At 44.9% G+C, this 27490-nt stretch overlaps 1 protein-coding gene across 7 annotated transcripts in view; it reads right to left on the bottom strand.

Annotated features, from left to right (window-relative positions):
* PALM2AKAP2 (PALM2 and AKAP2 fusion) overlaps positions 1-27490 on the bottom strand; it is a 428602-nt gene that overhangs the window by 211516 nt on the left and 189596 nt on the right. For 4 of the 7 annotated variants that reach the window (XM_019635842.1, XM_019635846.1, XM_019635845.1 and 1 more), the window contains exon 1: positions 5283-5299. The exons of 2 other annotated variants lie outside the window; for them this stretch is intronic. The gene's annotated coding sequence lies outside the window, so the exon portion shown is untranslated. Of the gene's footprint in view, positions 1-5282; positions 5300-27490 lie in introns of those variants that run through there. One more of the 7 variants, XM_019635844.1, reaches the window with a different exon arrangement.

Below are 27490 nucleotides of genomic sequence, written 5' to 3'. Positions count from 1 at the left end.
TCATGCCCACTGGCTGGCCCGACTGTCTCCACAGCCTGTCCCTGGCTCTATGGGTTTCAGGGCTCTCAGCTATATAGTTCAAGTGCTAAAGATCTGGGTCATGATACGGAGTAACTGAGAAGGAACTGTGGGGGAGGGGGGAGGGCAGAGAGAGAGAGAGAGAGAGAGAGAGAGAGAGAGAGAGAGAGAGAGAGAGAAAAAAGCAACGAAACTAGACTTTTGTGATAAGAACAACTGAGTTTCACACCAAGGGAATGAATGAGGAAAATCAACAGTGTGTGTAAGTCTAAGCAAGTCAGACCTAGTAGCAGATCTCTCTACAAATGCACATGTGGTCTTGGGCCAGGTCCTAAGAGCACTGGCCGTCCAGGCCGTGATCTCTCTATGGACAACCTGAGTCTTTGGGGCTGAGGAGCATCCTAAGAAACAGAGTGTCATGGGTTAGGAAGTCATTGCAGCCAGGCTACAAACGCCACTGTATTGTAGATTCATGACTGAAATATAATGCAGTCTTCCCTGGAGGAGCCAAATAGGATATTGCCGAGCTAAAAATAAAGAATGGGCAGGAAGTGTCATTTATACACAAGGTTAATCGAGGCTTTTCAGGCTGAGACAGGTGCGCATAATAGCCTCTGACCGGCTTGCTCAGTTTCTTCTGAGCAAAAAGCAGGCTGTAATAGGCGATGAGGAAAGGTGACACACTGTGTAGGTTTCATTTACTGGAGACGAAGTAGCAATCATGGCCAAGTGGTCTTATACAATCTACCTAGCCCCAATAGACCTTCCTCACAGGAAATACAAAGCATCTATGGCCCTAGGAAGTACATCCATCATTCTCTCATTTCAAAGTCCATTTATGCATGCATCCATCCAGGTTTTTGCAAGCACCTTCTATCAGGCATGACACTGAGCATCAGGGACAGAGCTAAGGCAGCCAGTGTCTGCTCATGAGAGCTCTTGGCCGAGTGACGAGAACAGCCGAGCAAACACATAAATTACACTACAACCTAAAAAGAGCCATCATAGAGGAAAGAACCATGGGTTGTGGAAGTGTCACTCTGCCTGCGAGTGTTGCGGGACTCCAAGATGCCTGCCCAGTGTCTATCCTCCCCTTCTTCCATCCTAACAGAATCCTTAGTTTTGTTCGAGGTGACAGTGTGCTCAGCTGAAAATGTACCCATCCCAGCTTCCACTGCAGGACAAGGTGGCCACAGGATGGCTCTAGCCAATGAGATGTAAGTAAACATTATTGGGAGAGACTTCTGGGAAAGCCCCTTAAAAGGAGGAGGGTTGACTTAAGTGGCATATGTCCTTTGCCCCGCCCCTTCTCCCTCTCTGCCTGCAGGGACCTGGTGCTAGAGAGATGATGCATTAGTTTCCAACTGCTGCTGTAACAAAGGCCACAAATGTAGTGGCTTACAACAATGTAAACTTATTATCTTACATTTCTCTGGGTCAGAAATCCGACATGAGTGTCACCCCCAAAATCAAGGGGTTGGAAGAGTTGTGTTCCCTTCTAGAGGATCTAAGGGTGAATCTGTTTTCTTGCCTTTTTCCAACTCCCTGAGGCCACCCACATTGCTTGCCTCACGGCCCCTTTCCTCCATCTTCAAAGCCAGCAATCGTACATCTCCCTGACCATTCTTTGCCCGTCACATCTCCCTCTGACTGTCTTCTTCTAATGCATTCTTCCACTTTTAAGGATCCTTATGATTACATTGGGCCCACCCAGATAATCCAGGATAATGATCTCCCTATTTTAAAGTCAGCTGTTTCAAAAGCTTAATTCCATCTATAACTTTAATTCCCCTATGCCATGTAACCTAATGTAGTCACAGGTTCTGGGGATTATGATGTGGACTTCTTTGGGGGGTTTATCACTCTGCCTACCATAAAGAATATGATGCTAGAGGTATTCACAGGGGCAAGAGTATATGAAGGATGGCTTAGTGTGCAGAAAGAGAAAAATTACTTGGATTCTGGATGGCATCATGGAGTGACTACACCAGCTCTGGATTGTTGGCTCCAGGTTTCTTATTATGAATTTAAGCCACTGTTGTGATCACAGCTGAATGCAATTTCCAACTGATCCAAGGTGGTCAGAAGAACTTAACTGAGTGGGTGATATGTTAGCTGGGCCTTGAAGGATGCATTCGCCAGGTAGAAAAGAGAAGAAAACGTGCCAGGCAGAGGAGACAGCATGGCCCATGGCCCAGAATATCATATATCCCTACTCTTACCCAGGGCCATGTGGCCTGGCATGGCCTTTTCAGTCACCGCATGCTCTACCCTCCAGTTGACATGGCTCAGTTGACATGGGCTCAGCATGATGCCTCAGAGAGGTCTTCAACATTCCCAGTCACTTTGTGCTTTCATTCTGCTGTGCTTTGCCTGGCCCAGAATGACCTGGCCTTCAAGGCCCTATTGAGAACCTACTTTCCATCCTCTGCATTGGGAGAAAACAAGGCTCAAACAATGAGAGAAGAGAAGAAGAGAGGCTGAGTGAGAGGGATCTTGGGCCACTGATTCTCTGTACCACTTCCCATGATCCTCTGCTACACCTTTAACCTTTTTATAGGAGCCAATAAAATTTTCCTTTGTGTGGGCATCTCTCAGTTGAATCCAAAGGAACACAGACTAATACAAACTGGGTTTCTAATAGTCTTACAGTTTGGAAAGGGCTGTGCTTATAAACTCAGGTATGCTTCATTTTTCTTTCTCCATTAATGATGACAATATTATAATACTAATACATTTAATATTGCTTTTGCTATGTACATACTATAACAACAAAGATAATGATTAGGATTATTGAGTGTTTGCCGTGTGTTAGGTACTGTTCTAAGTGTTTTATAGGCATTATGATACTTAATCTTCACAATATTCTAGGAAGTAAGAAAACCTCTAACTGCCATCACACAGATAAAGGAACTGAGATACAGAAAGGTCACTGACTTGCCCAGGGTCACAAAGATAATGTGGGGCCAGGATTTGGACCCTGGTACTGAAGAACCAATATTCTTTACCGCTGCTTTCAACTGCCTCCGATAACTACTTCCTCTTTTCCCCTTACTTCTTCAAGAATGCATATGCAACCAGATGTAGTGGGTTGTTGGAAAAGTCATGATGCATTTTTGCAACAAAAAAACATAGAAAAATTACATCATGACTTTTCCAACAACCCAATATTTTGTATGCTCACAGAACCACATAGGGTCAGGGTAGGAGTGGAACTCATTTAATCTAATTGCTTTTCAGAAACATGAAGCCCCTGAACAGTACTCCACCCAACCGTTATCCTCCCTCTGCTTGAAATCCTCCACACATGGGGAACTCACGACCTCCCAAGGCAGGCCATTCCCTTTCTGAACAGTACTAACCGTCAGAATGCTTGCTCACAGATTTAGGCAAAATTCATTTTCCTGTAGCTTTCACTAATTGTCTATCCCTTGGACATGCAGAGGTCAAGTTTAGCAAACACCATGACTTGTAGGAACTCCATTCTGGGAAATGTGAAGACCCAGGGCAAACAGAATTTACTACCCAGTGGGGAGCACGAGTGATATGAATAGGGGCCCAGGAGTGGGGTGGGGGATGGGGAAAGTGTGGAAAAAGAAAGGAGTGGAATGACCAAGAAAAAGGGGGACTTCCTGGTTTCCTCATGGAGTGAAGTCAGCACCAACTAAAAGCTGAGGTGAGAGGAACAGTTATGTTCACAAAATCCTCAGCACCCTCAGTATCTTTCTGAGCAAGCTCTGAGCAGGACCAGTCTATTCCTGACAATGGAGTGAGTGAACCTTTACAACTTTCCTCACTATTGAGGGATGCGGGCTGGGGTTACATACATATCAACTGGGAACAGAGCAAACACGGCCGCTCAGCTGGCACGCATTTGAGTCTCAGTAAATCCTCCCCAAATGAAAGAAGATGTTCACAGAATGGCCAAAGGTGCTGAATTCAGACGTGTTCTCTCCTCTTGAACTGTAATTTCACAGTTGAGCAGTCAAATGAGGTGCCTGTCTGGCCAGTGTGCTAAACAAGAGCTTCAGGAAGGGTGTTTGCCACTCAGAGGAGAGGAGAGCTGCCCATATCTTTATGTATCCAGCACAAGGAAAAATATGAGACCACTAGTCGTTCACTACTTTCCTTCTTTCATAGTGACACAGTCCCTAAGGTTTAGTTAGGTGTATGGCCACACAAAATAATGTCCACATTTCTCAGTGTCTTTCGTAGCCATTCATAGGTTATCCTGGCCAAAGGGATGTAAGTGAAAGCTCTGTAGGCCAGCTTCTAGAACCTTCTTTACAGGTTCTTCTTCAGTCCTTCCTTCACCCTTCTGCCTGAAATGCACACGTGTGCAGGTGGTGCGCTGACTGCCATCTTGGACTGTGAGGACATAGATAGGAGAGGGATACGCTGGAAGAAGCCCGGGTCCCTGAGGAATTCACAGAGCACAACCACCAGACTGCTCTAGAGGGAGCAATAAACATCTTGTTGAAGCCACTGTTACTGTGGGTCTCGGTTACTTGCATCTACTGCTTATCCCAATACATATGAGACAGTTGCCACAGGTTGTTGAATTTTGAATAAATAATCTTAGAAGTAGGCTGAGGATGTGGGGCCATCGTTCATCACAGCCCAGAGCCTCAGTAATGACTCAGCAGCAGCAGCAGAAAAAAAAACAAAAACGAGCAACTGCAAGGCTTGGAATTCATTACTGCGAATCAACTCCTGTAAATGGGGCTTGGCTGGAGCTGTGCTTCACCCTCAATCCCTGACCCATCCCAAATCTTGGCAGAGAATTTCCTGATTTTTACACGGGGCTAATCGCCCATGTCCTAGCATTTCTTTGGTGTGCTCTGACTGTGATGTTTTTGTCAGTCTGACTCCCAGAGCCTTTGCCAGCTGGATTAACATCAGTGAGAGCCAAGACTGGGCTGTCTACACACTATAAACACGGTCCAGCCTTGCAGTGCAGTGAGCTAATCACCCCTATGCATAGGACGTAACTACATGGTGCTCACTCATGACACTGACATTTCAGTTACATGGTAGGTGCAGAAGACACATTCAATGTAGCTCAGAAGCGAGTGTGGTGACAGAGGCTAACGGTGGCTGGCAGCTGTTCGTTGTGCCTGCCCAGAATCCCTGACACTTTCCTTTTGGGAACAATATCTAGTTCCTCCCCCAGAAAACAATCTCTCTGGGGCTCTTTGTGGAGTGGGTGAAACTACGGATCAGAGGGCCCACGTGCCTGGCCAAGGAATGGAAATATAACTAACCTAGGTTGACTGAACTCTGGCCCAGTAATCTGCGTCCTGAGAGGAGACAAGAAGGGAGATTAGTGTTGGGTGAATCATTCCCACAGCGCGATTCTGAAGATTGTCCCATTAGTTCCTGCTGCCTGGACCCCCAACTCTGCCTGAGGCCTGATTATAGGAGCCCTCCCTCTATTCTCTGAATATTTATCTCTCTCTCTCAATATCTCTCTATTTCTATACTCGAGGTAGAGCACTTGGGAAGAATATTGTTTGTTTTCACACAAATAGATGCTACAAAATTCATTTCCCATATTTCAGGAAGACAGTACATTTGTTTCTATGGCACTCACCAAATATTTTTCATTTGTGACTCAACTTGCAAGGAAACAGCTTCCTTTTATTTAGATGAGTATATCTGGAATCACCCACAGATCGTTTGGTATTTTACTGTGAAAAAAGGTTAACAGCCCTTAAATAAACAGAGGATTTCCACTTCTCCTTAAGAAAGAACAGGACCTTCCTTGACTGCACGGTGTCAATGGAAACTCAAGCTCATTTCGTTGTTTTTTATTCCCCCCCCCCTACATCATCACTGAGACAGAAAAATGGCAGAGAAGAGAATGGTTCCTTTAAGGATTCCTAAAGTACAGCTCATATCCTTTCTTTTGTGGAAAAGCCCCAATGGCTCTCCACACCTTCCCGAATCCCATCAAACTACTTAGGCTGGAAGCTGGCAGCCTCCCTGCTCTGCTCTAATCCCTCCCAGCCTTACACCCTCCCCTCTCTTCCAGCCAGAACAGACTGCTATTCATTTTCCACGAAAAAGCCAGGAATGACTCCCCACTCCCAAATCCATCTACTGAAAACACACCTAATAATCAAAGCCCCAACTGGACTCTGTCTCTTTAGTAAAAATGTCTTTCTTAAGTCCCCTCAATCTGATGTGTTCACCCCTTCCAAATCCCCATAGCATTTTCAGCCCTCTTAGGGACTTGGGATACCCCGCCTAGTATGAGAGGGGTAAAAATGAATTTATCCACCCAACGCTATCTGTACCATCCTCTTCCAACTATAGGTTTATTGAGAGACAGGACTATGTTTTACTTTATAACTGTACCTCATATTTTTCCCTGTACATATTTGTTGAGAGAATGAAAAGCAAGGCAAAGCAAAAATACACTTTTAAAGATTCTATGATGACACAAGCTTGGAAATAGTGGTGTTAAATATAATTTTTCAAATCTTGGCTTGGTTTTGCTACTTTCCCCCCCAAATATACTAATTTCTATATTTATTGAGAAAAAAGAAAACATTGGTATTAGGTTGATTTTTATCTTTATCGAAATATACAGCTGGGACATAGTAGCACTTTTCATTAAAAATGTTCATTTAATCACATTTAAACCCAAATATATCTGAACAAAAATTTCTCTCTCCGTAAGTTTTCCTTAGTCCATGGAAACCAGCCTATCTCTCCTTTTCTTGTGTATTTATTCCATCTGGAATCACACGGCTCACACCATCAGAATCTAGGCAAGTTGATTTCTGCGGCAGGCAATGGTTTTCAAGCTTACACTGAACATTGATTCCTTGGGTGTGATTCCAGTTTGAGTCTGTTTCATCAGAAAGAACGAGTTCTGATTACATGAAAGTGAGATGATCTCTCAAAGCAATGCACTTCTTGGTAGCTTAAACCCTTTCTTCTCAAGAAACGTCTCTTTTTGTAGGAAGAGAAAAAGTTTCCTCTAGCCTTCTCACCTCTAGCCTCGGACTCAGAGACTCTCCTATAAGGCCCACGCCTCCACCTGTGCACCTGACCTTGTGCAGATTCCTCCGAGATGGCACTCTATTAATTAATTACCCCCATCTCCTCCATAGCTTCAATCTCTCTCCAAGATGCCTCTTTCCTTTTAGTCCATAAATAAGCATCAATTCTCTCATTCCAAAAATAGGTGAACTCTCTTGAACCTACATCCTGTTCAAATTACTCTTGAATCTCTCTTCCAGACTTCCCTAACGGCAGTTGCCATTAACATCCTCACATCCCAACCACGCCTAGGCTTACTCCACTTGCTTTCTGTCCCCATCACTCTGTGGTATATGGTCTTGTGAATGTCCAAGACATCCTAACTGCCAGGTCTAATGGATACTCTTCAGTGTGAATCTATTGACTTTACTTTTTAAAAAACTGTGGAGCACTCCTCCTCCCCTTTGGAGGCCATGACACTGTATTCTCAATATGGGCTTCTCTTCTACTACCTCATCAAATGTTCATTTGGTTCACTGTTCCTCCTGTTCCACATTTTATCCCTGGCTAATTATGTCCAGCCTTGTGCTTTAATTCCCACCTACAGGCTGATTTCTACCCAATCTATATCTTCAATCTTTTTCTGAACTCCAGCTTCTATATATACGATTGCATTTTCAATGTCTCCACCAGGATGGTCCACAGGGACCTCCAACCCAACATATGCAAAACCAAACTCATCTTTCTCCATAAGGCTCTTCCCATCCTCTGGCATTCTTTTGCTCAGTTTTTGACACCACCACCAGTCCATTCAATTCAAGATGGAAACGTGGATGTTATCTTGACCTCTCTCTTGCCCCTCTCTGATAATCACCGCACACATAAATTAGCCAGTAACTCCTGCCAATTTGCCCCCACAAATCTCCTTTATATCTCTTCCTCTTGAGCCCTGTATGGGCTCTCGCCTTTCTCCTAAATGTCTACAGCAACGTTCTAACCAAGCGCCCTACCTCTATCCAGACGCATCACCCTCAAATCCAGAATGTGTCACAATTGCACTCCCCTGCTGAAAACCCCTCACAGACTCTCTGCTATAAGCTCCTTACTCTGGCACACTTCCGGCCTCTCATGTACCTCCAGGAACCATGAGTTCCTTGTGGGTCCCTGCACACCGGGTGCTCTTTCTTGCCTCAGTGCCTTTGCTCCTAACTCCCCCTCTGTCTGGATTGCCCTGGTTCTCTCTCTTCTCCAACTCCTAAGTGATTACTACTCATTCTTTAAGAATCTGCTCAGATATTTTCTTTTTCTGGAAGGCTTCCCTGACACCTTTCCTGTGAAGATGCCTTTCCTCCTTGCTGCCATACCTCGGGGACATATTTCTATCACCAATTTTATCCCATGGTATTTTAATCACTTTTTTATAGATTTGGGGTTCCCTTCTTAACTCCCATTTGCAAAGCTCTTGAGGAAAACAGCCATCTCTTCTTTATCATTCTCAAATATGGCTTCTAGCATTTACCTAGCTTGCTTCTATAATAGAATGAACCTGGCTCAGTGAAAGTTCCCAGGAAATGCTGGTTGAGTAAATGACTGTTTCAGTGAATGCATAAACTGTTTTTCAGCTGAAAATAGCCTCAATTCCTTCAGTCAAATATGATTCTTAAAAGAACAAATTCAAGCTAATGGAAACTCTGGACTTAGTAAAGAAATTATTAAAAAGAAACATGTATTACTTGCTTTGTCAGAGATAAGATAATGCAGAATGCAACTGCTGTGTTTTCTAGACTTTTTACTCTTTTCCCCAAATATCTCAAATATATAATTTCACCTGACCCCGTATACGCACGCACATGTGTGTGTGTGTGTGTGTGTGTGTGTGTGTGTGTGTGTGTGTGTGTGTGTGTGAGATGCACGTATTTACTCTGGGGCTCACCTAAACAAAACCACAGGTGAAAGACACACAGATACGAGGAACTGGGCCGAATGATGGATAGTCTCAGCATTTACTTCATTTCCCCCCGTGATTCTCTCCAAGGCCAGTGCTTCACGCAGGAAGCATCTGGGCTTTCATAACTGATTGTGAAAATTGTTTGTGTGGTGCATTCCTCTCTTCCAAATCCCTGTTTACTCATTATTTGTACCTAAGTCCAGCACTCTGTGATAGCTTTCCTGCTGAGCTGGTTTCCCATCAGCGTGTGTGTGTGTGTGTGTGTGTGTGTGTGTGTGTGTGTGTGTATGTACACATCCACACAGCTTCAGCCACAGCTTTTATAAATGCCCACACCGGGGATTACCTTTTCGCCTGTTGTCCATATTGGAGGTTACTCTGGGGAGACTGGTGGAGCTCTCAATATATTATACTTGAGTTAGTATCTTAATGAGTCTATCAAAAAATGTTATGTAATGCCCAACAGTCATAGTCATAAAAATAACTAGCATTTATGGGACATTTACCATGGGCCACACAACCTGCTAAATGATTTGTACACATTATTCAATTCTCTGCAATCTGCATAGTAACTACTACTATAATTCACATTTGATAGATGACAGACCTGAGGTGGAAAGAGGTTCGGTATCTTGTCACCTACCCCCAGTAAGGGGCGGAGCTAGGATCCAAACCCAGCTTTGTCTGTTGCTGGAGCGTAGGCTATTAGGCTGCCCTGTGCTGCCTCCTTCCAGCAAATGAAGCCCCTCCAACTCCAAAGATTTTCAGCATTTCCACTTAGCAATATAGAATATTCTTTTCAAACATCTTGATCAAATATTGCTTCTCTGGTTGAGGCATGAGTGGACCGGGAGCCCCTCTCACCCTTCCACAACATTCTTGCCTCAGCTCAGACTTTCCACAGAATAAAACATGGTTTGGAAGCCGCTGCTTTGTGAGAGTAGAAACAGCACCTGGTATATTACGATGGCTCCCACAGTGTCTACAAGAGTGCTTTGTACACAGCTAGTGCTTAATAAATGTCTACCACTGGAATGTGGTTCTGAAAGGGAGCATCCCTGCCTGGGCTTCCATGAGCTGCCCCACAGGCCACCAAAGGATAAACAGCACCTCTGGCCTTGAGCCCGGGAGGGGAGAATGCTATCCATCTGGGAGGCACAGGTAACAGCTCCATTGTGCCCGAAGTACAGGCTCCGGAGGAGGCTGGCCTGGGGAGCTGTGGCAGGGGCTGGGAGGCTTGGTAATCCAAATGGATCTTCCTAACAGGAACTTCCTCTTAGGTTTTGGTTTTTTTCTAATCATGTTTTCCATGCATGACATGACCAGGCGACAGCTCCTCCTCGGTGGAGAAATTTGTCATCCCACTGGGATAATTCCAAAGTTATTCTAAGAGTTCCTGCTCAGAACAAATCAAGCCAATCAGGAAGCTCCTCCACATGGGCTGCACCCCATGATTGTTTCCCACTGGGGCGCTTCCTGCTATTGTTCTCCAGCCTGTTCTCAGAGGCACAGCTCCTGAGCCCTGCCCCTTCCTCTCAAGGGCCCAGAGCTGCAATCATGGCTTAGGGTCGAGGCACACTAGGCTCAGAGATCCGGCACCTGGCCGGGAGAAAAGGGCCTGAAATGAAAATCGGGGTGGTTCCGGGCCCAGCTGGCTGGAGCACAAACCACAGTGTTTGGGTGTCTCTGGCCTTAGAAGAGAGGTTTGACACAGTCTGGATAATTCATTAATTGATTATCAAGCACGATTTGAGGTAGTACAGTAACAGTTACCCAGTCTTTACTTTTAGGAATGTCATCATCTGATGGAGAAGGCAGGTGCATAAACAGTTACAAAATAGTGCTCAGTAGAGCTCAAACTGGAAATCCAAAATGCTATGGGAATGCAAAGGCGAGAGCTTAACTCTGCTTAGGGAGTGGGCTGGGTGGGATTTAAGGGGCTTGGAACACTTCAGGAGGATCTTAAAGGCTAAGAAAAAAAGTATCAAGGCAGAGAGGGATTTAGAAGGCATTTCAGGCCAAGGCAATCGTATTGACAAAAGGGCTCTGAGGCAGAAATTTGCAAGGAAGTTCAAGCAAGTGTGTGGACCTCTGTAGGGCTGGGCTATTCTGAGTATGCTCATGATGGAAAGAGAGCGATGGGAGGGGAGGCCACCCTGGCAGCTGCATGGAGAACGGACGTGGACGTGTGGAAGAGGTGCGGAAAGCATCAAGATCACTTAGAAGTTGTCCAGGCGAGAGACAAGGAGACTGTGCTTGGCATGGACTATTGTGGGGAGCAAAAAAGGGAAGTTCCGTTTATTGAGGACTTTCTTTTGTATTACTGTGGCCCCACAGGCTGGGCTGAAAAAATGAGTGGCATCAAACTGTGAAACTATGAGCAAAAGTAGACGGAGGTAGCCTAGTGGCTAGAGTTTGTGTGAGGTCTACAGTTTCCCCTTCCTGCCCACCTCTCCCTGGGCCACTTCCCCGGGATCACCCAACTCTTAGAGGCACCAGGGGGCTCCGTTTCTTGGGGAAAGGAAGGAAATACCACTGAAGCCAGCCATTTCTGTTCCCTTTGATGGTGTAGGGCAAAGTGTTGGCCAGGACATTAATTTGAGCATTGAGGCCCTAATGTAAAATGTCCCAAGGATTAAAATTGTCTCAAATCCAAGAGCTCCTACAAGGCAAACCAACCCTTAGCCTAGTGAGCTGCATCACTGCCCTCACATGGCTGCAACAAGAAAAGGCTTGGAGTAACAGGCTAAGGGATCCTCACAGAGTCTGGGAAAACGACGAGACTTTGACTCTCTCTTATAGCCAGACGCTGAGTCAACACAGAACACTGTATCTCCTTGCGTTCCAGTGGGAACTGTAGGTGCAAAGCCGTCCTACACTGTTGGTTTCTCCTTCATAGGAATCTCTTTGGCATCTCCTTATTTTTCTATTACAGGTACAATAAAGACATTCTGTCTTTAATATGACAGGAAGATGGCATATTAAAGAGGGCTGCTATGGGGCCCTCTTCCAGTGGAGCCAATGATTTTGAGGCAGCAGTGGTTATATTTCCTGGCTCTGGCTCACGCATGCCCCCTGGTGGCCTGGAGGATGGCCCGGTAGGGGAAGAATGGCCTTGGTAGATGATCCCACTTGGCTGAGCTCTGGGAAACCAGGCTTAAGGCAGCTGAGTAAATCAATGTCCTACTGAAGCCCTGCGACAGTGATGAAGTCACATATACTACATTTATTACAGGGTTTTGAGAAAAAAACTTTAGGAACTAAAAGTAAAGTTACAAATACTCTTGATGAACTTTATCCCTACAGGCTTATCCACACTGATTCTGTTTTACAACAGCTAAGTATACTGAGAAGTCAAATGGAAAATAATGTCTATTTCTGGGTTTTCAAATCCAGAAGGAAAATAAAATTTTCCTTATACCAAGAGCCTACCAATGAGAATCCCCATATACAAAATGACTCACATGTAAGGATCAAAGTCTGGGCGGTAAATTAAGCCAAATTAGAGAAACTCTTAGAAGCAATATGAAAGTGGCTTTGCATCAGGTCCAAAGAAGGAGAAGAAAGCCCTTTACAATTCATCCCGAGACTTCTGCTTTTAATTGAAGCCCTCTGTCAAAGATGATCTGATTGGCCACTTGAAATGGGAACTCTTGGGATGCAGAAATAGTACATTGTGTTCCAAAATAAAGATTTGTAATGAATTAAAAATTCATTGGTGGTTTGGCCTGTGCAGAATTGGTGGTTGCCATCCCCCGAATCAGCTGTGGTCTCACCCCTGAAGTTGTCCCACCATTGTCTCTAATGTCTGGATCCCAAGGCTAAGGGATCCTACTGCAAGCACAAGGAAACCTCACCGCAACAGTCCATCGCAACAGAGTTCAGGGCAGAGCAGATTTGTTGTTGAAATAGTACAGGCACCAAAATGGGAGGTCTCACACAGAGGCAATCAATGTTTTGGTATGAATGAGTAAAGGATCACAAGACTCCCTGGCACATGTGAGAGTTCTCATATTCCCACAAAACCCAAATTATCCCAATAATAATAATAGCAGACACTTGTGTAATGCTTTAGAGCTTACGAAGTCCTTTCACAGCAATTAGGGATTGTTTTCCCCTAAACTGTAGATAAGAAAACTGAAAGGAAGGAAAAAAGAGCAATCAGAATCCAACTAGCATTCTTGCCTCACCCAATCTGATTTCTGCCTCTCCTGATGGTTTTGACTGGTGGGAGGCAGCAGAGGGCAGTGCAAACCAGCTAGGATCAGGAGTTCCAGTAGCCTGCCATCTCCTGGCTGACATACTGGGTAAGTTCCTCACTAAGTCTCTGTTGCCTCGTCCACAAGATGGTTATAATGATGTTTTATGGAAGAGCTATTTCAAAGCCATGAAGACTGAGTGAGTCAATATTTAAGATATCTCAGAATGCTGCCTGCCATGGAATAAACACTATTTAAAATGCTTGTTCTTCTTTTCTCTTCTAGTGCTTTTTAAAAACTTGAATTTAGACTATTCTGTTAAACACTGCACATACTACTTTACAGACAAACCAAAACATACTATTTAATATTTAATAGAATTCAAATTTAACTTAATAATGTGTTTTGTGGCTATAAGAACACCCACAGATTCTTACGTTAAACCAATTATCCAGAACTGTGAATAAGTCCTATTGTTTGAATGTTATATGGGATATTAAAGAACTGGCTTTAAGGATGGTGAAAGTTAAGATTTTGTGTGTGGGTGCACGTGCGCGCACGTGTGTGTGTGTGTGTGTGTGTGTGTGTGTGTGTGTGTGTGTGTATGTTAAAGGAAAATCCAGAAAATCTACTTGAAGTTCTCCAAGTGGGAGAGGCTTATGTGCACATGGGGGGCCATCTAGTGGCAGGTACGGTAATATTGCACAAACTGAGGTAGGATTTTGGGAATTTAGGTAAAGGGTTTGGGAGTAAATTGCTGTTATTCTGCAGATTTGGTTTCATGTAGTTACTTCAGAAGGGAAAGCTAAGTCAGTATATAGACATTGAAACGTCCATAATCCTGAATGATTTGTTCCTTGTTTTTGGAACATTGCACTTGCTCCTAGTGTTGGGTGCAGAAATCTCCAGCCGAGGTAGGTAACCTGTGAACTTAACATGTTGTATGCTCTATAACAGAGAGACAAACTGGCTGAAGGTCTGGAGGTCCAAGCCTTCAGGAAGCAATGGCGGGGAGTATTTCTACCATCTTCGTTGAGACCATTGCTTTTACAGGAGCCACGTGATATAAGACACCATCCATGGGCTACAGTAGGTGTCCCAAAAGGCCAATTATGAACAACCCAACCAATGCCCCTGCAGACCAGTATGGCCAACTCCTCCAAACACACATATCCTCCCTTATCACTGGAGGTCAGTCACCGGGCTGTCATGGACCCCAAGGCCTGTGACTCTTCCCACTTCTGCAGAGGAGCAGCGAGGCTTTGCAAAATGGGCTCCTGCAAAGCCTCTCCCTCCCTGAGCATGTGTATGTCCCTGGTCCTTCATTTAAGCCCAGTAACCAGAGCCAAGAGTGACATGTGGCTCATGAGGTCAAGCATAAGAAGAGTTTCACGACGTCTGTGAGGTTCCAAGTGCAGGGGCTGGGCCTTTGTCATCTCAGGAACCCCAACACCCAACACAAGGTTTTGTACAAAGTAGGCCCTGGGTGTCTGTGGAATAGAGTGGGGCATGTACCCGTGTGTACACTCGCTCCCCATCTCCTCTCAGCTGGGCCAGGGTAAGGGTATAGCTGTGTTCCCTTTTGGACAGGGAATTCCTCTCAGAGCGAATTGGTCACATGCATCCTTGTATTTCCAAGTCCAGCCAGGGCCAAGAGAACAGTAAGTGTCTGGGGAGAGACAGGCCCTGCTATGAGGCTGTGCGTGCGGCTTCCTGCTCTGAGGGCCAGCTGAGTGGCTGAGTAAATAAGTTCACAGACGCACTCCACCTTTCAATACATTGAACGCCACAGAATCAGTGCATATAAAATAATTCAATGAGAACATGTCTCACCTGACAAAGGACTACAAGCAGGGCTTCCTGGGGGTATCCAGCTACTCTACTGCATTGAAGTGATGGTTTTACCGTACAGCTTCTTGGGGACCCAGTGCGATGTACAATGAGGGACTACTCAATTGACTTCATAATGAAAGAATGCTACTATTCTGATCTCATCCTCCTGTCAAGGCTAGAGAGACACGAGATCCACAGAGAACAGGCTCTGTGATGCTGTAGGAAAAGAAGGACAAAAGGATACTAATAGGAGATGGGAACCCATTGTGTGCTACGCATTGATTAAACACTTTACATAATTAACCAAGTTAAGCCTCACGACAGCCAAAGGAGACTCGCCAGTTTTCCACTTCGCGGATGGGTGGATGGGTTACGCAGCTTGCCGCCGGTCCCATGCAATTGAAGTGCAGAGCTGAGATTCAGATCAAGGAGGGTTGGCGCTGAAGGATATAATCTTTTCACTGCATTTGTAACAAGCTCCTGGGCAGCCTTTTGAAACCCTGGGGGAGGAAGAACCCCAGTGCATGGTAGAACTCTGTTCAGGATCAAAGTATTGCTGAAATTTAAACAGCAGCAAAGACAGCTGAGCAGGTCTAGAGCTGGTCCCGAGGCTGGAAGTTTTCTCTCACAGTACAGCAACGCCTCCCCAGGGAGCTCTCCAGAGCCCTGGGCTGCGTCTGTCTGATGCTTTCTCTGGCCCAGGCCAGATCTTGGGATTGTTGAACGACTTGTTTTATTTGCTCTTTGGTTTTCTCATCCACCGTCTTTTGTAGATTGTCTTCCCCAGTCCTGCCTAATTCAACTTAAACTGGCCACCTGCCCAGTTGGTTCCCAGCCTACCCTTGACTTCTCTACCTCCCCCTTTCTCTCTATGTAGCATTGAACCAGCACCCTAATTTCACCCCTGGGTTTCTTACAACTCCCCTACTTTGAAACGTTTAATCATACTCCATGGCCTCTAGGATAAAGTCTAAGTCCCTCAGCTTAGAATTCAAAGCCCTCTGTGATTAATTCCAACCTGCTATTCTAGCCTTTTTTCCACAGTTGCTTCTAAAGTTAGGTCTGTGATTCATCCTGTCTTTAAATGGTCGGCAGGTCCTGTGCAGCAGGAACATCCCATGGCCGGCCATGCTCCGGCCGTTGCTCCTGATGAAGAGAGTGACTCCGTGAGAGCTGCAATCGACCATTCACGGTCCTCCCTCTTTCCAGGCCTCCCTTCCCTGGGAGAGACAACATACCAGAGCCAGTGATAATGTCCAAATGGAGCCAGGCCCCTTCAGCTGTTTACAGCAGGTGGCTGAGCTGTGAAGAGCCAAATGAGCTTGGTCAGGAGGAAGCGTCCATAACAACCACCTGACACTGCCAGTTAAGCTCCATTCTAACACGTGTGTGGCCACAGTCTTCCAATGGTTGCACCATCCAGTAAGAAAGTCCAGCTATAGGTCTGAGATCCGACTTGAGGCTGAACGGGGCCAGAACCTCACTGAGGTCAAGGAAGGGCCCCCATTTTCCAGTCTGGTTTTATCTAATACATCCATGTGCATCGGCTCCATTTCAGTGACAGCCATTCAACTCATAGCCTTCAGAGTTCATTTCCTATGAGCCTGGAATTTCCTTCTAAATAATTGAGGCATATGAAACTTGACTTACTATCTTTTGTTTTATGTGGCATCATCACTTCTTTAAAAGATTCAGGTGTTAAAAGTTCCGGGTTGGGACCACAATGTACTGTCTGAAGTCAAAGTTAACTCTTGGTGGTAAGAAATGCTTCCTGGAAGGGGGCCTTCTAACATCAAATGATGGGAATCGTAAGCAAGAGAAACCTAAGTCCAGAAGCTTTAGGAGATCTCTGAATACCCAAAGTTAAGAGACTTTGAAGAGTTGTCTCCCATTATAATTGAGTGGATTATAGGTCTCTTGAGGGTAGCAATTATATCTTCATCTCTGTCTCTCTCACCTAGCTTGGCCTCCATCATAAGCAATTCATATGTTTACTGAATGAATAATCTTAGAAAGGTTAATCTCAGCCAAATACCCCTGGGGGGAAAAGCCCAAATCCTAAGGCCCTTGATGTTGATTCCTTTCTCTGAATTTCTGCTGTCTTGAGAGTATGTATGACATCTCTCAGCAACCTGTCATATGCTATTCCATCCACCAGGAACCTAGACTGTTAGATCCACAGGAGCAGGGGGGAAAACTGACCTCTTTTCTATAACTCCAACACCTTGCCTATTGCTATGTATGATGCTACTCAGTGAATATCTATTTGATGATCTTGTTCCAAATGAATATTATATCAACCACTTCAGAACAATTAGTTGTGAGCATGGACATTTGTTCATGGCAGTACTTGTCCATATTTCTAGGTCAATGAAGTCCACGTCAAGAAAACAATCTCCTTCCATTAGTTCATGCCATGAATACATGTCAATCAAAGTAATGGGGACAAAAGCCCAACTTTCAGTTGGAAATACCTCTGCAGAGAGAAATCTTACAAGCATTTATACCCAGAGCAACTGTGGGTGTGTTCCTGTGTTACTTTCATTCTTTTGTTCCTCCTTCCAGTAAATTCGTATGAAAGTCCTTTGTATCAGGCAGTGTGCTAGGATGTGGGAATATAAAAGTAAATACAATACTCTCTTTGCCTCCAGGAAGCTGAGGCTGGAGAAGAATAGAGAGGAAATAGCTTCATCTGTGCTATGATACAGTAAGTTCTAGGCCAAAAATGTCCTTGGGGGACATTAGACCAAAGTTCTGGGCTTAGGGATAGTGGTATCTTCACTGAGGCCTGCAGGATCAGTAGGAATTAGCCAAGTAAAGAGAAGCTGAAGAGTGTTCCTGGCAGAAGGGACAGCATGTACAAAGAACTTGACACAGAGAGAGCTTGGTACCTCCAGGGAACTGCAGGGAATGACTGGAGTAGCCAGTGATGTGAGGAGGAGGCGATTATGGGCGATAAGGCCAGAGAAGTGAGCATATCACATATGAATCTCTGAGCTATATGAAGGAGTTTGGACTTTATCTTATAGTTCAAGGGGGAATGGGTGAAGGTGTTCAAGCTGGAGAGTGACATCATCAGATACAAATTTCGAAAGATCCTTCTGGTGGCTGGGCAGAGTTTGGGTGAGAAGGACACCATGCTGGAACAAGGGAGACTAGGTAAGAGGCGGTTGCAGCAATCCATGCGAAAGATAATGATACTGCGGACTAGTGTCATGGCAGCGGGGATGGAAAAGAGTGGAAGGGTTCTAGAAATATTTGTGATATAAAATTACTGAATAGCTAAGGGGTTGGGAGTGAGGGTGGGGGGGGGGAGGAATCAAGGATGACGTCCTGGTTTCAGACTGGGCAACTAGGTCCACAGTGGGCTTTTCAATGAGATTAAGAACCAAAGAGAGGAAACAAATTAGAGAAAGTTCCATTTCTGACATGTTGGGTTTTAGGTGTTTGGGAGAGATCCAAATAAATATGGCCAGGAGGTGGTTGGTTATATGGGTAGCTCTGGAGAAAAGAACTGAGATAAAAGATTGTATTTCAGGAGCCATGGGACCAGGTATCATTCAGAGAGAATGTGAGAAGTAAGAACACAGAGATAATAACCCAAAGAACCAACATTTCGAGGACGGACGGAGGAAGAGAAGGTAGAAAATCAAGGATATTGTTATGTCAAATAAACCAGGGAGGGAGGACCTTTCAAGAAATAGGAAGCATTCAGCAGTCTCAAGTTCTGATCAACAGTCAACTAAGGTGAGGACTAAAACGTGTGCATTGCACTTAGTCGCTGAATAGTCATTGGTGACTTGGAAAGTGCAGGGTGAGGGGACATGAAGGAGCATGAGTGGTAGATGAGGAGGTGGAGATGCTGAGCATGGACGACTGCTCCAAGTATGGGGCTCCAAGAAGAGGAAAGAGAGGATAGTGAAAAGGGGGTTTGGAGTCAATGGAGTTTGCCTGACGAGGAGAAGAATATTTCATAGCAAATGGCTGCTCCACAGTCAGCCACACATAACTAGGATCTTCACAAAGTATTGTCTTGTTTTTATCAGAACTCCTAATTTTTAATCTCTAGATTGACTTTAAAAAGGTGCAATAATTCAACATGTTGGGTATGTCCTAATAAAGTTAACACCTGTCACTTGTCAGCTTAGGAATATGAACATAAACTAGTCCAGACAAGAGATATCTCTAATATATATATATATATATATATATATATATATATATATATATTTCCAAAAAAAGTGTATATATATATATATATATACACATTCCTATATTTCTAATACACACAGAGAATCATGAATTTAGCACTCTGAAAAATGTATCTTCAAATGGCTGTGAGAAGACTTTTGAGAATGTTTCCTCACCTATAAAATGGTATGGAGAGAAAGCTTTGGAGAATGGGAATGTGTATGCACACGTGTGTGCATACTGAACTTGTACTTGAAATATTAGGAGCTTGACCTTGATGTTGCTATGATATGGGGCAGGTGTGAAGGGTATAATTGTTGTAAAGGAAGTAGGATACCACTGCTTATGTGACCTTTTTGTTCAAATTCTTTTTTTTTATTTTTTATTTTTTTAAAAGAGGTATCCATATTAATTCTCCTTCGAGAACAGAGACAATCACAAATAGGTTTCATAGAGGGCCAGCCAAGTGGCGTGTTGGTTAAGAGCTGGTTTGGGACACCAGAGGACCCCGGTTCGGATCCCACATATGAAGGCCAGTGACACTGCCCTCTACAGCTAAGATGCTGAACAACAGCTCAACCTGGAGCTGGGCTGCCGGGAGTCACCGGCTTCGGCATAGGCTGCAGCCCCCGCTGCAGTGGGTTGTCATGGGCTACCGTATGTAGCCAGCAGCCAGCGTGAGCGGCCAGCAGCCGCGGTGAGAGGCCGTCCAGAAGCCGGCGACTGATTTGCCTCGCCTGGGAAGAGCGCAATGATGGTGCCAACTTGGGCCAGTGAAGCAACGTCCTCCACACCTAGACTGAAGACCAGAAACGACAGCAACTTGTCTGTTCTCCTTCCCCCAATTTCCCAGCCCTGTTCCCATCCCCCAATTCCCCGATAAAAATCTTTAAACACACACACACACACACACACACACACACACACACACAAATAGGTTTCATAAGACACTTAAGTAAATTATTTTCACCCTATTAAACCACAAATCTCTTTAGTTTGTTAATGTGATTACCTGTAATATATCTTAATGTAAACTCCTATACTGCAGTGATTAAAGAACATTTAATCTAAACAATAAGTGGGCCCCTCTACACCCCCAGTCTTACTGAATGAGCTGGCAGCAAACACAGAAGGCTTTTGGTGAGATGAGCATATGTTCCTACAACGGTCAATTCTAAAATGGTGATATGGACTCATTCCCAATCCTCCTCCTAAAGAAAAAAACAACTCTATATCGATATCATCTGTTATAGTGAACAGAGTGACTATAAATTAGAACATAATTCAGAATTAAATTAATCCCTTCTAATAAATGGGTATTTTAAAAAAAAATTGGTCTGAGAATCATTCCATCTGCTTGAAGCAAACATAGGCTTTGGGTCATGGTAGATGAACGCCAACTATCATGGTTGCCAGACACTATTTTGAGCATTTCACATGCGCTAACTCACTTGATCCTCACGACAATCCTCAAAGTATATACTATGAGTATTTCCATTTTACAGATAAGGAAGCCGAGGCACAAAATATTAAGGAAGCAGTCCCAGGCCATAGGAAGTGATGGAGTGAAGACTCAAATCCAGTGAGGATGCTTTCCCTTGACCCTATACCACTCTGCCTCCCATGGGTGGGGGCCAGATTGGCCTCAGGACGCTCTGCTAAGAAGTTGAGTGGTGAATATTTAAACACATTTCCCATTACTAGAATTCTGTCTCTAACATGGGAGTCCATCTAAGGGGTGGCAAAAAAGAACTCGGGGCTAATGACTAAGGGAAGCAAAACTTGGCCAAAGAAAATTCTAGTTAGGGTATTTGAAAGCCTGTGAAATGATACCATCTAAAGAAAAGCCTGAGGAGCATCTTAATAATGTTCTTTATCAGAGCTGCATCTGACTCTATTAGACATCCTAGGAATGTAAGTGCCACCATCCTTGAGATACGAGGATGTCCCTTCTGACCCTCCACCAGTCGGGACTGTGTCCAGGAAGCCACGTCTCCTCCCTCCTTCCCTCTGATTCCATTAACAATGTCACAGCTATGACAGTGCTGACCAAAGCACAAGCCACTCAATTGTAGAATCTCCCCTCCGTTCTTTAAAAATAGGAGGACCGTGCGTCACTCAGAAATGCTGTAAGTGTCGTCCTACCTGAAGTCAGAGGGCTGAACAAGCCCGTCACCAATGGTCATTCCTGCTCGGATGATGTTTTAACCGTGAAGGATCTTAGAGAATGAAGAGCTAAGTGTTACTTTTGCTTCCCCAGAGTAAACATCTCCCTGGGCCTCCTCTCGTAGCCTGACAGAACATTCTGAGGCTGTCCCCAAGGACAGCAATCTTATTTTTGCTCCTATTTACTGATTCAGCTGGGACATTAACTGGTTTTCTCAAGATCAAAACCAAGACATCTGTGAGGCTAATATTAAAACGTCAGTGTCTTCGATCCCTGTCCTTAGCTGAACGGAGCACACCCCAGCACCTGCGGATTACCCTGTATGGAAGGCCTGACTTGTGTTGATGAAACAGCTGCTCCCAAGAAAACCATAACATCTTAGGGCATTAAATTTGGAATTTGTGACTCCTTGTCAGGGGCTGAAATTGCTTTTGCATAGCTACAGGAAACACACAGCAGCTTTGAAAGAGCAAAGCTTCCTGGGTTGAGTTCCAGGAAGATCACTGGCTGGCTGGGTCATTTTGAGAGCCCTGGGGTCCGTCCTGGCCTCGGGTTCCTCACCTTTCAGGTGGGAAGTCTGAGAAGGGGCTTAGTCTAAAAGACAATCCAAGTGTTTTGGGGTTTTTTCCCTAGATCTAAAGACGAATGGTGCAAAAAGATGGCAACGACAATATTTAAACATTTAGGCAAAACTATGTGGTCTCGGGACACGTATTCATCTCTCTGCCATTTGTTTTGTCACAGCACTTCTCAAATTCTCTGTGGTCAAGGAGTGGGGTTTTATCCCAACTCATCGCAGACCAAGACTAGCACTTGTCTCAACTCAATGCAACTCACCAATGCAACTCAACAACACCCAAATGGGTCTATTCAATGAGACAGGCCCACTGATCATCTGCTTGGTTGTCATGGTGAGGTCGAATGGCTATTAAAGTTTCCAAACACCTTACTGGCAACTTTCGTCCTTAACTTGTCGCAGACATAAGAAACAGTTGCCTAGCCAGAAGACATCTACGGACCATGTTTTGAGTAGCACCGGAGTTAGCCATTTTCCTCTACCAAAGCAAGTGCCCCAAGGAGCTGAGCAGGGCATTATGACTCAGACAACCTGGACGATTTTTTAAAATAAGCAACTGGAAAGTAAAAAGTTACTTAAAAAAAATAATAACCTGCTGAGATAACTCCAGCCTCTCACCCTGTTCAACCTGGTCTGCCCCACAACCAGTCTAGATCCTTCTCAAATCCATCTATCGTATTGTCCTACTTTCTCTGCCCCTGAAGTTGTTCTTTTTCATCCTCTACTTTAGCTGACAGGTCCTGGGAAGCCCTGGAATTCCTGCTGAGGGGCCACAGTGGGGAACAGACGGAAGCTGATCTCACAGTAGGAGGGAACCTGAGAGGGGGCAGCTGCGCTGGGGACAGAAACTTCACGCCCCTGTAAGGCAAGAGCCACCCCGCTTTCAGCACTGTGCTCCCAGCCTCCCTTCCCTCCTCTGCCTGGACCTCACAGTGGGCAGGGCTGATGCTTCCACAGCCACCACTGGACTCATATGTCCAGCTGCAGCTGACTTCTGAACTGGCGTGCTAAGCTTAAAACATCCATCTCAGCTGTTGCTGAAAACAGAGAGGGAGTTGGGTAAAATCAAACAATTTGGGGTTATTTATATATTGTGCATTGTCACATCACTTTTTAATTTTTATAAGAAAAGCTAATATCTATTGGGCACCAAGTCTTAGACAGCTCTAATCACTTTGCATATATTAATTTAATCGTCACCACTACCCAATAAAGTTTATCTCCTTATTATCATCTTTTTTGTAGAAGAGAAAACTGAAGTAGAAAGAGGCTAAAAGAACTTGCCTAAGATTACACAGGCAGTAAGTGGAGACCCTGGACTTGAACTGGGCAAGTGTCACGCTGATGTTCATGCCCATAACCACAGCTCTGCACTGTTTTTAGATGTAAATGTTGGTTTGAACCTCCTGACAATTCTATGGATGATCTAAGGCTGATGCAGATCAGTTAAATTAAAAAAAAAAACATTCTTGAACAACATACTAGGCACCAGGCAGTGTTCTAGGATCTCGGGGTACATATAGTGGGTGTATTGTGTTGACTGGTGGCCCCCCAAAAGATATATTCACACTATAACCCCTGGAACCTGTGAATGTGAACTTATTTGGAAAAAGGGGTCTTTGCAGATGTAATTAATTTAAGGATTTCAAGGTGAGATTATCGAGGATTATCTGGATGGGTCCTAAATCCAATGGCCAGTGTCCCTATGAGAAACAGAAGAGGGGAAGACAGGAAAAGAGGAGAAGGCCCTATGAAGATGGAGGCCGAGATAAAAGTTATTCAGCCATAAGCCAAGGAACACTGGGAACCACCAGAAGCTGGAAGCAGCCAGGAAGGATCCTCCCCTAGATCCTTCGGAGGAAGCACAGATCTTCTGACACCTTGACTTTGAACTTCTGGCCTCCAGAACTGTGAGAGAGTACATTTCTGATGTTTTAAGTCACCCAGTTTGTGGTCATTTGTTACAGCAGCCTCAAGAAACTAACACAGTGAGCGACCAATAATGTCCTTGCTCTCATGGAATGTATACCCTGGTCAGGAACAAACAGAATGTGATGTGATGTGGTGATGTAAGGCAACAAAAAAAAAAAAAAAAGAAAAACATTTGCCTCACAGCTAAGAAACACATTCTCCTCAGACATCACCTTCTCCGGGAAGTCTTACCGGCACTCTCTAGTCTGAGTGTTAAGTCCCCCTCCCCCTCCCTGTATATGTCCCCACGGACCCTCTTCAGACTTCCCTAATGTGAGCTTTCCCACCCTTTTATAATTGATGGATTACTTGTCCGTGTTGCCCAATGGCTGCTGTAGAAAGCTTCATCTCCATCTCCTCCACCGTTACCTGAGATAAGGTAAGAATACGGGAAACTGGGACTATCTTAACGAGCAACAAGAAGGAGGCCAGTTGAGACCAAGAAGCAAGCAGGCCCACTGCACATGCTGGTGCAGCTTATTTCTGCCCAAGGCCACTGGCTGACGGAGCAAAACCGGCTGGAGTCCAGCCAGTGGTCTTCCCTGTGTGGAGCTGCATTTTCTAATTTGCACAAAGGAGCCTTGTGAACGAGTGATGGCCTTGAATGCCACAGGCATTTAGAGATGTCCTGTCCCCCCAGCCAGCGTCTGGCCGAAGTGGCAACCCTCCTGCCACACAGTATGGCAGCGCTTAACATCCTCCCTCCAGGAACCCAGACTGGGGTGACAGTCTATAGCAGCAGCAATGTCCCTGAACCCTCACAGATAGTCTCTGTGCACTGGCAGCATTTGGATATTACTCACTTTTTTTCTTTGCCTTTCTACATGGAAGAGACAAACAGGAGACCCCAGCATCCCTGGAGCAGGTATTATTCTAACAGAGGCTCTGTTTCAAAGGAGATCAAAAGGCTGGGAGGTGGGAGATGCTTTTGGTCAGCCCAGGCATAGGGGTCTTGTCCTTCCCGTGTGGCTTTCGATAAATCACACCTAGTCCTCCATCCCTTAATCCTCTTTTTAAGGATTTTAAGATTAATAAAAATAAAGAGGAAACAACATGATAATAAAAGGAACATTGAAACAAAAATATACAAGAATAATAAAGGCTAGGCTTTAAATATGCCAGAAACAATATAGGCTCTGAGGTAAATTGTATTGGGTTGTCGGAAAAGTCGTGACTTATTTTTTTCTACGTTTTTTTGTTGCAAAAATGCGTCATGACTTTTCCGACAACTGAACATTTTTCCAAACCTGGCTGCAGAAATAGCTCTCATCCCACAGGCTCCTTTGCGGTGTGTCCCTACCCTGCCACCAAGAGACGGAGTCTAATTCCCCTCTCCTTGAATCTGAGTTGGTTTTCGTGGCTCAGTTGAAACCAATAAGACATAGCAGAAGTGATGCTCTGAGACTGCCAGGGCTCTCCAGGCACTCCCCCTCAGTTGCTCCTTGTCATAACCCAGCTACCATGCGGTGAGAAGGCCAAGCCTATGGAGGGGCCATGTGGACATTAGTGCCCTGGACATTAGTCCCAGCCTTTGAGACACCCCAGCTCAGGCCCTAGACGTGCAATGAAGAAGTCTCCAGGTATTTCCAGCACCCAGCCCTTCGAGTCACTTCCAGCCATTTGCGTTTTCCCAGCTGAGGTCTTACATGCCATGGCACACAGACAAACCATCCCTGCTGCTCAAATCTGTGAGCATTCTAAACCTTAATTCTTCATTTTGCAAATCTAATTGCACATGTGCTCCAAATGTGCTAAAAATAGTTTCTCAAAAAAGGGAGGGGAACAAGGATGCAGGTAAATCCCTCCTAATAAGTGTGTCCTAAACCTAACCCATCTGCTGCTGTGTACCCTTCCCCTCTCACCTGGCTTGAAATTCCCCGTCAGGGGTTCACACCTGGGGTGAGAGACCCAAACAATCCTTGATGGTAGAAGTTGCTTTTAGGGTGAAAGGAAGAAGAAGAAGAGGGGTGATTATTCTAATGTCCTTGTGTGAGTTTGCTAGGAAACTGGAATCTTAGACTGAGAGAGGATCTGTGCATCTTACCTCCCAGTCGGTGCCTTGGAGGGCTTAAGGCTTGGACCCGAGTGAGGGAAGGAGAAACTGGAAAAGTCAATAGAAGCAGGCCTTGCCGAGACAAGTCTCAGGCAGCCTGGAACACACAGGACTCTTCTCTGGGGCCCAAGAAATAAAAAGAGGGGGATATTAAGTGGGACTGCACCCAGGAGATGGAGTTGACTCCAGGTCCTTGTAATGGAGGTGACAAGTCTGCCTGCCTAAGCATGTCTGCTCCTTGTCAAAGCCTGCCTGCGTCCCCATGGTCACTGGGCCGCAGCCACCAGACTCAACTGTAAGGCCTCCATGTTTTAAGACTGTAGACTGTCCTAGATGGAAAGGACCCAAGAAACCATCCACCGCCTTCAGAAAGCACTACTGGTGAAGACCGTGCAAGAAAACGTCAAAAGGGCCCTGCTGTTTTCGTTCCATCAAGAATACAGAGGGGTTAGAAGTGACCACATTATAAGCTAGAGGGGCAGAAAAATACTATTTTCAAAGCTTTTTGCAGAGGCGAAACTTGAGGCGTGGCAATCATAGGCCAGAAAGCCTGGGACCAGCTGCACAATTCCTTCAATTACAGCAATTGTTCTAAGGGCTGGAAAATGCATGCATTCCCAGTGTGTCATAGTTCTGGACACTTCAAATCCAGCTGACCTGACCAATAAATGAGGCGATTATGATGGAGCCTATAAAACCCACGTAAGAAGAAGCTTGGGGACCATCTGGCAGGAGGCTCTTCCACCACCGCCACTAAGAAACACACAGGTTGACAGGCTCACCTCACCTGTCTCAGCTTCCAAAGCTGACCACCGACCATAAACATCCAGGTTGCAGGGTCTGTGAAGAGGGACTTTTCTGTGTGGTCTCAGAGAGCTGGTAGAAATTGCAAAAAGCATAATTTTCATACCATAGGAGGATCCTTTATAACAGTGAGGGTTCTTACTTTTTGAGGAAGAGTTTCCTGCTGCTTTCAGTCTTCGGGAAAAGACTGTCTATTGACTCCCACTCACTGACTTTATTGCAAATTCAAGTGTCAGATAGATGTGATCCGGATAACACCTCAGTTATGCATACTCTAAGATTCTGCGGTTTTACAAGCTGTCATAAACTCACTGCCTTTGCAAAATCAGTCCAGCGTTGTATGCAAAAAAAAAGAAAAAAAAAAGACAACCATTTCTTTTAAACTGACGTTCATGGCTCAGTGCTTAAGAGAAGCTCATAAACTTTCAAGTAACTGAAACACTATGTCATTTTGCACCGAGAATCATTAATGTTGTCTTCAAAAATCTTTTTAGGGTTCTATATTCTGAACCTACTTGATGGGTGATTTTTATCTTCCTATCAACACCTGTAACTCCAGGCTTTAGAGCAGTTGTTCTCAATTGGGGCTATTCCCCCTCCGGGGACATTAAGCAAAGCTGGGAGACATTGTTGATTGTTGTGACTGGGGGCAGGGTACTACTGGCATCTACTGGGTAGGGGTCAGGGATGCTGCTAAATATCCTGCAGAGCACAGGACAGCCCCTACAACAAATAATTA

The sequence above is a fragment of the Hipposideros armiger genome, unplaced genomic scaffold (assembly GCF_001890085.2).
Source record: "Hipposideros armiger isolate ML-2016 unplaced genomic scaffold, ASM189008v1 scaffold_24, whole genome shotgun sequence".
In the NCBI taxonomy this organism is placed as follows: domain Eukaryota; kingdom Metazoa; phylum Chordata; class Mammalia; order Chiroptera; family Hipposideridae; genus Hipposideros; species Hipposideros armiger.
This window is presented reverse-complemented; position numbering and strand designations above follow the sequence as displayed.